The 14,059-nt window shown below is 40.2% G+C and overlaps 1 protein-coding gene across 1 annotated transcript in view; it reads right to left on the reverse strand.

Moving 5' to 3' along the window:
• Positions 1 to 13,821, reverse strand: part of LRRC8C (leucine rich repeat containing 8 VRAC subunit C) — a 97,775-nt gene extending 83,954 nt beyond the window's left edge. The window contains exon 1 of the mRNA XM_044676016.1: positions 13,626 to 13,821. The gene's annotated coding sequence lies outside the window, so the exon portion shown is untranslated. The remainder of the gene's footprint in view (positions 1 to 13,625) is intronic.
• Between the last annotated feature and the right edge of the window lie 238 nt (positions 13,822 to 14,059).

The following is a 14,059-nucleotide window of genomic DNA, read 5'->3' on the forward strand; positions in this document are numbered from 1 at the left end:
TTCAATCATAATTAATTCTTCCATTTTCATTCAGAGAATTTATTAATGGAATAAATAGCATGTGATGCATGTAAGTACACAAGAGACAATTTGGCCTCTTTTATGCCACAAAGGAAAAGCTGGGGACACAGAGGAAAAACTTTTTGGATTTCAGAAGTATCTGCCAAAAATCAGAAAAATACATAGATTTCGGAAGCTTTTTTTTTTTTTTTTTTTTAAGGTCAGCCAATTCTGGAGTAGCTAAAGATAGACACCAACTTTGGTAAAAATAAACTGAGTAGGACACAGAAGTTCTAGTTTTGCTTCTATCAACACTGACCTATGGCCAGCTGCCACCAAAAGGAAGGTGAACATAAGAATCCCAGCCCCCTGCTCCTTCTCTCACCCAGATCATTTTTCAGCCTAATCCCCAAAACCATCATCCTTCCAAAGCAACCCCTATGGAGGTAATCTCTTCAGGGGCTGTAGCCACAGCTACTCAAGACCCAGAAATGGATGTTCTTATCACTGAAGTCCTCAGCACCGTGAAATTGTTCAGCATCCAAAATGAATATGATTTTATCAGTGGAAATGCTATTAAAGAAGAGACAGGACCATTAAAGAAGAGACAGGACCATCTGCTTTGACATTGCATCCTAAGGATCTTTCCATATGATTTGTAACTGATACTTCTCACATGTGTGATCTCCATTACAGTGAGAGCAGAGACTATCTACTTTTCTTTCTTTTTTCTCTCCCTCNGCTTTCTTGGTAAAGATTCTAGAGTAACTTATCATTTCCTTCTCTAACTCATTTGACAGATGAGTAAACTGAGACAAACAGGGTTAAGTGACTTTCCCAGGGTCACACAGCTATTAAGTAACAGAGGCCTGATTTGAACTAATGAAGATGAGTCTTCCTGACTCAGGGCCTGGTGCTCTGTGAAATATGGCCACAACTAGCTATGTGATGACCACTACAATGAACTCCAAGAGTTGCAGAGCTAGAAGGGTCATTAGAGGTCTGATGCTCTGTTGACAATTTTTACCAGTCTATGATATTTTTTATTTCCAAAGGTCCCTCTTTCTTTTCCCCCTTTATACATATAGATTTTCTTTTCTTTTCTCTCTCTCTCTCTCTCTCTCTCTCTCTCTCTCTCTCTCTCTCTCTCTCTCTCTCTCTCTCCTCTCTCTCTCTCCCGCTCCCTCCCTTCCTTCCCTTCTTTCTTTCTTTCATCATGTCTCATATTTCTCACTTTGAGATTTTCAGAGCTAACTGCATGATTCTTTTTCACTTTCCCCTTATCCTGACCCTATCTATCCCCTCACTTCCTAAACATTGCTGTGGTGATTCAAGCCCTAGTACAATTATGGGTTTGGCCAACTCAGCTTCCTTCTTCTGTCATCCTCATTTTCTCATGGATAGGAAGGAGCTTTTTCTCTTTGCACCATTAGTGTGTTGTTCCTTAAGGAATGTGCATTTGGATGTTACTGACCCCAAATACTTCTACCCTGTGGAGCTTTTTAGATAATTCCTTAAGCTTCTTGAAATATGCTTTGCTAAAATTAACTTTTTAATTAACTCCTTCCTACTTCTTTGTATACTTTTAATCAACAAGCATTTATTTTTTAAGCACCTACTGTGTGTGCTAAGCAATGGGGATATGAAAACAAAAATGAATCAGATTTTGTTCCTAAGAATTTTATGTTCTGCCAGGGGATACACATATATGTATAGAGATATAAATTATATAAAAATAATGATACAAGATGGAATGATTGGAGGATTAATAACAGTCCCAAGTAGAAGATGGACCACAAACTGAGACTTGAAGGAAACTAGTAAGTCAGCAAGCATTTATTAAATACATTGTACTAAGCAAAGGAGATTTTAAAAAAAATACCATGATCTCTGCCCTCAGAGAGTTTATATTCTAATTGGGGGAGACAACATGTAAATAATGAAGTACATGCAAGAAATATACAAAGGAGATGGCAGGCAATATGAGAATAGAAGACATTAGCAGCTTGAGGGGACCAAGAAAAGCTTCTTACAGAAGGGAATAGTGAGCTTTTTATTGTTATCTTTTATCAAGTCACCTTAAAAATACTCAATTAGGATATATTATATATGATACACGATAAATGAAAAAATTACCATGACCTAAAAGAGATCCCTAGTCCACTCTTAGTACTTGTGAGACTGTATGACATCCTTGTGTTTTAGAACAGAGCATTCCCTGAGAAACAAATGTCTCTCATGCCTCATCCCTTGGCTACATTCAAAAACAACCCAGCCAGCCTTTTCCTCTAAGGTCAATTTCTATTGAGGGTCTCCTTCTTCCTTTTAACTCAGTTAGTTGTGTCTCAAGGATAAAGCAGATTGTCCTTATCCTTGAAGTGGAGACTACATACTTCCTACCTTTCCTTAACATTTCTGCCCAATGATTTTCTTCATCACACACTACTTCCTACCTGTAGTCTCAGTTTAGGATTATAAAATGTAAATCAGGAAGGTGCTTATAAAGACCTACTAGTTCTGGGGGAATTATCTAGCTGGCCTCAATTACATCATATTAGTCATAAAGCAGGATTTCCTGTTTCCTCTTATTTGCCCCTCTCTTAGTGGAACAGATTGTTTAAGGTTTTGTTCTTCCCCCACCCCCCTCTCTCTCTCCCTTTTTCAAGTCCCCCTACTTCTGTCCAGAAGTTTGATTGTGTTTCCAGCTCTTCCATTTCCTAGACTTGAAGAACATTTAGACCAAATTAGAAGGTAGTAGAAAGATATTGTGTTAGAGAAGAGATCTTTCCCAACATATAAACAAAGGAAGGATTTCCTATTGTGGAGAGATGCTCCAACATTCTTATTTGCAGATGATGTCATACCAATTGTATCAAGCCTGGGAACAATACTACACAGAAGAGAGATTAGACTTTTTCTTATAGGTCCCAAAGTGCAGAGGGTGGAACTTTACAGAAAACCAGAAGTTGCTTGTCTGCAAGAAAAGCCCTCCTAACAATTAGAGCTGTCCCCAAGGTATAATGTACAATTTGGGGAGATAGCGAGTTTATTAACATTTGGGAGCTTCAAGCTAAGGCTACATAACACTTGTTTACATGGTAGATGGTAGGGAGAGTTCTTTTTTTGTGTCTTGTTTGGGATGATGGCCCATGAGGGCCCTTCCATCTCACAGATGTTGTAGTCTGTGAAAGCCTCCATAACTCCAAGAGGTCCAAGAGAACACAAGAGATTGGTTCAAGTCTCAACAGTGAAAAAATAAAATAAATGAAAAATTCATCTTGAGTAGACTGTAGGCAAATTGGTGGTGGAATAGGAAGAAAAGCACCTGGCATAGATTTTGGGAATCAGGCAGTGCTTTCAATTCTTTTACAACTGCTGACAGCCAGGAAAGTCTCTTTGTTTCACACCAAAACTCTCCCAGTGCTATGCCTCAGTGCCATAAAAGCTGAACCAAGAGCTAAAGATGAATGGAAAGTGACAACCCAGATGACAATGGGAAGAGGCACAACAGACACAGACTGGTCCCTGGCATCAACGCAGATACAGAATGTGTTCATGGTCAAAGGTGGGCCCTCCACATATCAAGAATGAGAAGCAATAAATAGCTCAAATGGTGCATTGGCACCCCCAAATACTCAAAGAACAAGGAAGGAAGACCCCCCATTGTGTTGCATAATGCATCCTCCTCTTTTGGAGGATGGCTGACACAATGTCAAGAATTTCACAGGCTAACAAGCTGTAAGAGAGGTTTTTCAGTGCACTGGTGAAAGAGGTGACCCCATTTTGGTATTCTAATCTAATCTAACCCAACATGCATTTACTTAGTATTATCTAGATAAAGGACACTGTACTAGCCTCTGACCATACAAAAACAAAAGATAAACTAGCCCCTTCCCTCAAGGAGCTTCTGATCCTGTCTGCATTATCTTAGCTAGAAAGTACAGAGATGACTATTTGGGGGCACAGAAAAACCTAATGTCAAAGGGAATGAGGAAAGATTTCTCATAGGAGGTGGAACCTGAATTGGGTTTTGAAACAAGCTAGGACTTTCAAAGAGGCAGAGGTGAGGAGCGAGTGTATTCCAGGCATTGGAAGGGATTCGTGGAGATATTTCAAGGTAGTTAAAAATAATAAGAGCTAGCATTCATATAGCACTGAAAGACTTACAAAGCATTTTATACATGTCATCTCAGTTGATTCTCACAACAATCCTATTTGGATTGTTATTATATTACATACAATTATTATTATAGTATATTACACAGCATATAAATATTATATTATACAATATATAACATTATCACATAGAATTATTATGTATTATATTTTATATGTTATATTATTATTATCCCACTATTATAGATAAGGAAACTGAAGCAGACAGAGATTGAGTGACTTGCCCAGGGTGTCACACAGCTAGTAAGTGTCTGAGTCAGCCTTTGAAGCCGAATCTCCCTGATTTCAAGTCCAGTCCTCTGTATAATGCCCTTTAGCTTCCCACCAGGCCAAGTCCTTTTCTGGTTTCAAGCAATCTAATTTAAAACTTCCTTTGTCTGGTAATTCAAATTCGAAGCTAAGATTATGCCTTTCTCTATAAAGTAAATATGTACAGCAGGTACAGCTCCCAAAGCACCACTCCCTTTTTCAAGGATGCTATAATATTCAAATGCTGTTGACTTGTTAAATAAATAATGCACATTTATACTGTCCCCTGCAGAGGCTACGATATTGCCTGGAGAGCTCTATGAGACATCTTAACAATAACAAAATACATATTAATCTTCGGGAATATACCTGAGAGAGAAAGACTTCCTTTTGTTATCTAGGATATTTAAATAAAAGTTATAGCCATTAGGTGAAGCACTCACTGGGGAATTTCGATTCCAAACAAACTTATCACTATTCACATTAATGGGTGAAGGAGCACAAATAGAGGAAACTTCTCAAAGTCCAGAGGAAAGAAAGCTAAGCTTATCAGCTCAAGACTTAACCAGCAATACTAACAGTTTATATAAACTTGAGTTCTTTTCCCCTGTGAAGAAGGTTAAATAGGGGCAAGAAACTGAAGCTACTTTTCTTTCATGAGTCATTCAGTCACTTAATATATATTTGGGCGACTATATTGATTTTATATATATATATAATATATATATATGTGTGTGTGTGTGTGTGTGTGTGTGTGTGTGTGTGTGTGTGTGTGTGTGTGTGTGACCCATAACTAGGTACAGGATAGCTGGGGCAAAGCCCCAGGGTACCAAAAAACAGAGTGAAAAAAATATTTAAACCCTTATCTTCCATCTTAGAATCAAGGCAGAAGAGTAGTAAGGACTGGGCATTTGGGGTCAAATGAGTTGCCCAGAGACACACAGCTAGGATGTATCTGCGGTCCTATTTGAATCCAGCACTACCTCCCATCTCCAGTCACCTAGCTGTCCCCCCAAAATGTTAAATGATTATTTTAAGAGATTGTCCAGTTTGAAAAATCGGTTACATTTTGAAAGGGCTTGTCTTTGTCTGACAGATATCAGTACCGAGTTAGCAAGAATCATTTAATTAGCTAAGAAATTACCGTATAGCCAATTTCTCTTAATCTTCCCTCTACATACATATAGCAGGCGAGCTCTCGCGTGAATTAAATTCTGCTTGACTGTCCCAGAAGGCATCCTGGGTCTCCCCTTCTACTCGGATGAATTTGTCATAAATGCTTCTTGTATTATTTTCACTTTATGGATTGCAAAGTTCAGGTGCCAATAGGTGCCCTTGGCAGGGAGGAGTTGGCACAAAATTGCAAACTCCTTGAAGCTGGGCTTGCTTTTGTCTTTGTAGCCCTAGCCCAGTGCCTGGCAGAGAGTAGGTATTTAAGTAATAAATAAGTGTCAACTGATGACTAGAACAAGGCCCTCCCTTTCAAGAAAAATCAGACAGGTGCAGAAATAAATGTATGACGAAGGAGCCCTGGAAAGAACTCTAAGGAGGGAAGGAACAAATTCCTTTGAGAATCAAAGAGGATCGATCGCCTCCTCCTAGGAGGCATGGTGCAGCCTTTGTGGGAAGAGGTGACGTTAGCCTTAGAGCCTTGAAAAGCCTGGGTTCACCCAGAATGGACAAAGCATCTGTGCATCCCAGGCAAAGTTTGAAAATCATGCCACCCAAAGTGAAGAAAAAAAATCTCTATCTTCTGTTTTAGAATCAATATTAAGTATTGGTTCCAAGGCACAAGAGCTTACAATAAAGGTTAGGCAATGGGGATTAAGTGACTAGCTCAAGGTAACATAGCTAGGAAGTATCTAAAGTCAGATTTGAATACAGGACCTCCCATCTCCAGGCCTGGTTCTCTATCCATTAAGTCTATCCACCCAGTGTTTTAAAGGAATCCCCTATATATCGCTTATTGGACACTTAGGACTTTCACTATGCCTTCATATATACCTTAATAACAAAATTAGTATCGGATGTCACGGACAATAGAATTTTCTGGTTTTCAAAAGATATGTTTTTGTAAAGTATCCTATTAAGAAAGATCCCTCCTTCCTCCTTTCATCTCCAACCTTGAGTGCTGTTCGCTGCTTTTCCTTTCCCTCTCAGTTTTGGGAGGCAGCTAGGTGGTATAGTGGATAGAGTGCCAGGCCTGGAGTCTGAAAGATTCATCTTCCTGAGTTTGAATCTGGCCTCAGACATTTCCTAGCTGTATGACCCTAGGCAAGTCACTTAACCCTGTTTACCTCAGTTTCCTCATCTGGAAAACAAGCTGGAGAAGGAAATGGTATCTTTGCCAAGAAAACACCAAGTGGAGATATAAAGAGTTAGACATGACTGAAAAACAACTGAACAAAAGGATCATAAAATGAAAACATCTCGAAAAATAAAACCTTGATTTTACAAAAAGAGGAACCTCAGACCCAGAGATCTTAGACCAAAAGTCACTTGACCAGTCACCAAGTTAACAGCAGAAGTAGTTCTAACTCCAGATCAGGCTCTCTATCCCAGCTGTCTAAGAGGGAGGAACTGAGGGCCTGAAGATTTCAACTGGAAGTAGATGAGGTGGTGATTCTCACAGAGGGAAAAGCATACATAGAGATACCAAAGAAAAACCAAAAAGTAGGTTTAAGGAAAGGAGAAAAGACCCAATTGGCTTATACTTAAGCATATATGGGGAAGTGAGACACCAAACAAGAATAGTAGACTAGTACCAGATAGTAGTATTTTGAATTCCAGGCTAAAAATTGAAGCCATTGAATATTTTTAAGCTGGGGAGTGACATGATCAGAGGCACATTTCAAAAAGATAAAGTCTCTGTATCAGTTGTTCCAGAACTTTTCTCCTTAAACCCCTAACTGAATCCCTGACTCCCCAAATTATAACAGCTAATCTACTATTCTAAATCACAGAGAAAACTGGGGCCAAAATGGCTCTCTCACATAGACATTCCTCCAATACTTAAACTTTTGTATAGTGGAAAGAATGCATTACTAGAAACAGAGCAATTGGGCCCAAATCTCAGCTCTGTCACTTACTACCTATGTGACCTTAGGAAAGTTAGCTAACCTCTAAATAATGTAGTTGGCTTCTTAATGACCTGGAAGGCCCCTTTCTGGCTCAAAATCTATACTCCAATAATCCTCTTATTCTTAGTATTATCTCTCACTCTTCTCCACCTACCTCCTCTCCTTCTCTCTGGGTTCTATTATCTATAAATTCCTTTGGCCTTTTGTTCTATTCTCTCTCTTAGCCTCACCCACTGCATTAGATCTTTCTTGGCCATATATGCATATAGAGATTTTCCTCTGCTCCTCATATTCCATCCAACTACCATCCCATATCTTTTACAAAATTAGCAGAAAAAATAGTTTCTGCTCCGTCCTCCTACTATATCATTGCCCGCTATCCCTCAATTATTTGAATTCCGACTCCAATCCCCACCATTCTTCTAAAACTGTTGTCTCAAAAGGCGTCGAAACCCTTAGCTCATCAGCTTTTCTCTAATATCTACTCCCTCTTTGACATCAATATTTTTATGGGTGCCACCACTATTCACCTAGTTGAAATTCTTGGAACCTCTGGGTTCTTCCCTTCTTTCTCGCGTTCTGTATCTGACAGCTTCTTTCTCATTTATTTCTTCTTCTCTGTTCCCACTGCCACCCATGACTCTCTCTTATGTAAAGATTGCTTTCCCTTTTAGCCTATAATACATTAATTTTGTAAATTTCAAAGTCTTCCAGCTTTTCAGTGATTCTTTCTCATCTTCCTCCTGTTATCTTCTGAGCATTAAAAAATACTTCAATAAGCACTTTTCGTCCTTTTCTTAACTATCCTGTCTCTATTCTAGTCCTTCTTTCTCCCTACTACTACCAAAAGAAAAGAAAAACCAAACTTGTTATACTCAATACACATAGTCCAGAAAAATTAATTTCCATATAGGTCCTGTCCAAAAATGTTTTATCTCTTCTCTCCGGAGATGCTGTCCCAACTGCTTCAGCCCAGCTTCAATTTCACCTCCTCTAAGAAGCCTTCTCTGATCCTTCCCCTAAGCCATTCACACCATCTCACCTCACAAAGCACTTTGTCTTAACCTTTTATCATTTATTATAGTAACTCAAGCACATAAACAAATGTGATTCAATTAATAATAAACAATCATTGTGTGAAATATTTATATCTGCTTTTTGTGGTGGCAAAGAATTGGAAACTAAAGGAATATCCATCAATTGGGGAATGGCTGAACAAATGATGGTATATGATGGTGATGGAATACTATTTGTGCTATAAGGAATGATGAACAGAATGTTTTCAGAAACAGCTAGAAAGACCTACATGAACTGATGCAGAGTGAAATAAGCAGAACTAAGAGAACATTGTACACAGGAACAGCAATATTATGGAATGATCAACTGTGATAGACTTAGCTACTCTTGGCAGTACACTGATCCAAGACAATTCTCAGGGACGTAAAGACTGCCACTCACCCCCCAGAGTAAGAACTGTTGGAGCTAGAAGGCAAATGGAAGCATATGATTTTTCAATTGTTTTATATGTTTTGGAGTTTTGGTTTTATAAGACTATTCATTCATAAAAATGAACAATACAGAAATGTTTTACATAATAATATGTGTATAACTCAGATTTAATTGCTTGCCAGCTCCAGGAGGAGAAGGAGGGAAGGAGAAAGGGAAACAATATGGATCATATATAACTTCAGAAAACTTATATGGAAATTTTCTATTACATATAATTGGCTAAAAAATTATTTTTTTTTTAAATTGTGTGCTTGCCATGTAAAAATATACTCTCTCTACATATAGCATGTTTACTATATCTATTTAGCACTATGATAAAGCTGAAGACACAAAAACAAAATATTCTCTGCCCTCAGGGAGTTTACATTCTATTATCACATCCCTCTCAAAGACTATAAACTACAAGGACAAGGTAGTGCCTTTGCCAAGCTTTTTATTTCCCCCACTAATTTGCACAGGGTTCTCCCTATAGCCAGGTATTGGATAGAGTTGTTTTTTTTTTTTAATTAAACTGATAAATGTATTCAGAGCAGTTGGGGAGGGTGAGGCATGGACCAATTGTATAGAGTCAAATCATGTACAGAGAAGAGGTAATAGGGCTTTAAAGTAGAGTGCTGGTATTCAATTCAATTCAATTCAAGTAATATATATTATCTGAATGCAGGGCACTATGCCAAGTGTTGGAGAAGATACACAAATGGAAAGGATGTTCCAATGGTTGGTGATGACAGAGAGTAATAATTATTCTATCTCTCTTAATCCCCACAATAACCCAGTAAGGGACATACTATTATTATCCCCATTTTACAGATAAGGGAACTGAGGCAGAGAGAGGTACAGTGACTTGACATGAGCACCTTTCTGTCTTTATGAAGTAAATGAAGGACAGTAATTGCTTGTTCGTTTTTTATAAATGACAGTATCACGTATCTTAGCAACTGCTAATTTTTATGTAAATTTTAAATTTTTAAATGACTTGCCAGAAGTATCTTTCTGCTCTCTCACAAAAGGCAGCATTTTCGCAGCTTATTTTTATAAATGACACTATCATGTATCTTAGCAACTGCTGACTTTCTTTTTAATGTACATAGCAACTGAAGATTGAATTTCGGTAAGAATATTTCCTAATCTGAAGCATTCAATTTCCTGAAATATAATTTGTGAACAATTGTGAACTAAAATGAATTAACATGAATTCAAGAATTAACCAGGCTCAAAATAAGACAATTAAGATAGGGTTTAAATGAGCCAATATCACCTGAAAAGACAGAAAAAAAGGGGAAAAAAAAACAGCTGAAGAAGTCTAATCTCAAGCAGTGAATTATCAAGGGTAGAAGTTGAGAAATTTCCCATTCTGAGATTCCTTTTAAGGTTTTAGAGATATGTACAAAGTTCCCCAAACTACATGTTCAATAATAGATTTTTAATCCTTGGTTTGCTGAAAAGGTGGCGAAAATTGGAATGAAATAAGATCAAGGAAACTTTTATAGGAATTAAGACTCAGATCAATAGAGAAAAATATTTGAAACATCTTAGATTTTGTATAACGGCCTATTAATTCATTAGTCAGAAAACTGAATCACTGTTCTGGTTAGTCATCAGGCTGTGAACATATACAGTGTATATTCATACATGTGTAACACATAGTAATACAGGAAGTATTTATGATTTCATCAATATGGGAGACTCCCTGCACAGATGGCCACTCTTGAGTGATGTAGCAGATGTCTTATGGAGTTGCTATGGAGGTGGGATTCCTACGTCTTTCTGATTTCAAGCCCAGACTCAATCCACTGTCCTGTCTCTACCAGTCTGCCTATTACAAGGTAGTGATATGATCATATCACACATGTAATAGAAATGGCAGGTCAGTTTAAAAAATAACGTTTTTAAATAATTCTTTTAAGGCTCGAAGGGACTCCAAAGGTCCAAACAATATGAAAACTAAAGTCCACGTCCCCATTTGGAATTTAAATTTAAAAATTAGTCAATAATTGTTAAGATATATGATGCCATTGCTTGTAAAATAAACAATGAAATGCTGTTCTGTATGAGGGACAAGAAAAGTACCTTAGGCAAGTCACTTCAAGAGGTGATATGACTCAACTAATATCACACAGGTAAATAAAGAACAGAGTCAGAATTTGAATCTAGGTCTCCAGGCTGGGGCAGGCAGCTAGGTGGCACGATGGATACAGTGCCAGGCCTAGAGTCAGGAAGGCCTGAGTTCAAGTCCTGCCTCAAATGCTTACTAGCTACATGATCCTGGGCAAGTCACTTAGTCCTGGTTGACTCAGTTTCCTCATCTGTCAAATGAGCTGGAAAAGGAAATGGCAAACCACTCTTCTGTCTTTGCCAAGAAAACCCCCAAAGGGGTCATGAAGAGTCAGAACCTGTCTGAAAACAATTGAATAACAACTCTAGATCCCTCAGTGCCTTTTCCTCTGAACCACAGTGGATGATTCTTTCAAAGCTTTGGAATTTGGGGGCTGTTTTTCAAATGAGCCTCCCATAAACATCAATAATTGATTGGTTAACTAATAGGTTATATGCATTTCTCTGAAAAATTTTATTTGTCAAATTTTTTTATACCAAATAAAAGGCTTAGCTAGTCTGGAGAAAAAGGAAGTTCCTACACATAAAAAAAGACTTTGTACTTTTTATTAGTAAAGTATTAGTCCAGTCTACTTGGTGTCAATTAAAAAGATTTTCAATTGAACTGGTTTGTCTTGCATGCTATACAAGTCACATCACAGACTATTTGCAATGGCCTGGACAACAATTCTAGAAAAATTACCCTCTTGTTCTTTTTTTCCTCCAAACTAGATTTAAGGCAGAGTATTTAAGTTAACAACTGAGCAAAGAGACCCTGAAAGCTTCTCCTCTTGGACCCTCTGACCTCCTAAAGCAAGACACCTAAAACACTTCTTACAGTACAAATCTGATCTGTTGCTTTCCTGTTTCCAGCATATGGCCATATTGACCTCAACAAAATTTCTAAAGTACAGCCTACATTCCTTTTGTGCCCTCCCAAGTTCCATAAAAATTTGAGTTCTTTAACTTGGTTTATTTTGGGTTATTTTGCAATACAACAAAACAAGAGTACAACTTTGGCAGGTATCAGTGTTATTTGGAGGGCAGAGATCCTATGCCCTATTGTACTCCCAGTTTCCGCATTAACACATTAAAAGAAGTAGGCTTGCTGGTGTCTTATTTCTTTGGAAATCATTTGTTAGCTACCAGGGACCACTGACTATCACCAACTTAGATGAGAAGTCTTTTAGGGAAACACCCACAGGAGACATTGATAAAGTAATTCAGGCGTCTAGTTGTCAAAATCTGAATTATTCCCCTCTCCAAAAAAGAACTTAAAAGCTAAGAAACTTGAGCTACCAATCCTATCTCAGGCTCCCAGACTTTCTTTACAAGAATTTTAAAGCACGAAGGAATCCTCAACACCCAAGTAACCTTTGGAACCAGCACTCTGAAAGCCAGGCAAGGGAGGAAGTGGGATAAAGATATAGGGATGCTCTAAAATTAAGCACGGTTTCATGAAGATGCCCTGGAAGTGGATTGTGGAAGGAAAAAAGAGATAGCTGTTACAAAAGGTGCGACTGACTTCTAACTCCTGCATCCACCTTTTTTATTGGGATCCTTAGAGAGAACAACTCTTTAGAAGCTACTGAAAGAGCAAGTTAGCAGCAGGAGAGTGAGGTGGACGGCTCCTGCCTCCTAACACTGGGTTCGGGTATCACTTCTTTCTTCCCACTGGCTAGGGATGCAGGTGAACAGACATTCCTTAGACATTCCCTTGCCATTATTGGTAATTCCCAACTCCTTATCTTCCTCTTAATGAGTCCCAACTTGAGACTTCCATGGGTGTACAGATGAGGGAAAGACAGGAGGCAGTTGAGAAGCAGCAATTGCCATTCCCCGGGAGAGATGTGCCCAAGGTTAGCAAACGATGCTAACCTCCCCTTCTTTCCCTTATCATCTCTTTTTTTCCACCTCCATCTTCCAGTTCCCAGAACCTGCAGCCCACTACAAGCACGGTGCACAGCAGGTTGAGGAGCCGGGGGCGCCAGCCCAGCCAGAGGGAAGGGGCGAGGCCCAAGAGGCTGGGGCCAGTTTTTGGAGCAGCCACAGCAGTAGGTTGGCTGGCTGCAGCTGCGGCACCGTCACATCACAGCCGGAGAGAGGCTGGGCGGAGGAAGGCGGTGGCATGCTGCTACCCTGAGGAGTGAGCCAGGGAGGAGAAGGAGGAGGAGGAGGAGGAGGAGAAGGAGGAGGAGAAGGAGGAGGAGGAGGAGGAAGAGAAGGAGAAGGAGGAAGAGGAGGGAAAGGAAGAGAGGCGGTGGTGGCAAGTTCTTGTAGTAGTAACACATTATAACGGAGCCCGATTAGTCAGTCACCTTCCTCCTCTTCCTCCTCCTCCTTCTTCTCTCTCGGTCCCTATGCCAGGCGGGTGGTGTTGGGGCCCCGGGGCTTCTCTAGCTCTACAGAGAAGCCACCCTTCTCTATCCTCATCCACCACCCCACCACCACCACCACCTCCCCACCCTACCGCCTCCCACTGGTCCTGACTGACTCACTGTCCCCTGTCGGCTTTACCTTGGGTCCTTGGGTGGAAAAGCAGATGAAGCTAGGCGAGGTGAGAGAGCTCCGAGCTGGGCTCACAGGCGGCGGCTGTCCTCCGAGATGGGGGGATCGTCGGTGGGGCCACCGGGAGGCCTCCGGGGAGCGCGGTTCATGGCTTGGCTCGGTGGTAGCAATGCGGCGGCGGCGACAGCGGCTGCTTCCTCCTCCCGCTTCCAAGACTGGACGCAGCTAACGCCCCTGCCCCTTCTCAGCCCTCCTCCTTCTCCTCCTCCTTCTCGGGATGGGGCTGCTGCTGCTGCTGCTGCTGCTGCTGCTGCTGCTGCTGCTGCTGCTGCTGCTGCTGCTGTTGCTGCTGCCGCCCCTGCTGATGAAGCTGCCTCCAGCGCCACCCGGCGCCCAACTCCGTGCCGCCTCTGTTGCTTCTGCTGCTGCTGCCAGCACCGCCC

This window comes from Gracilinanus agilis, chromosome 4 (genome assembly GCF_016433145.1).
Source record: "Gracilinanus agilis isolate LMUSP501 chromosome 4, AgileGrace, whole genome shotgun sequence".
NCBI classification, from domain to species: Eukaryota; Metazoa; Chordata; class Mammalia; order Didelphimorphia; family Didelphidae; genus Gracilinanus; species Gracilinanus agilis.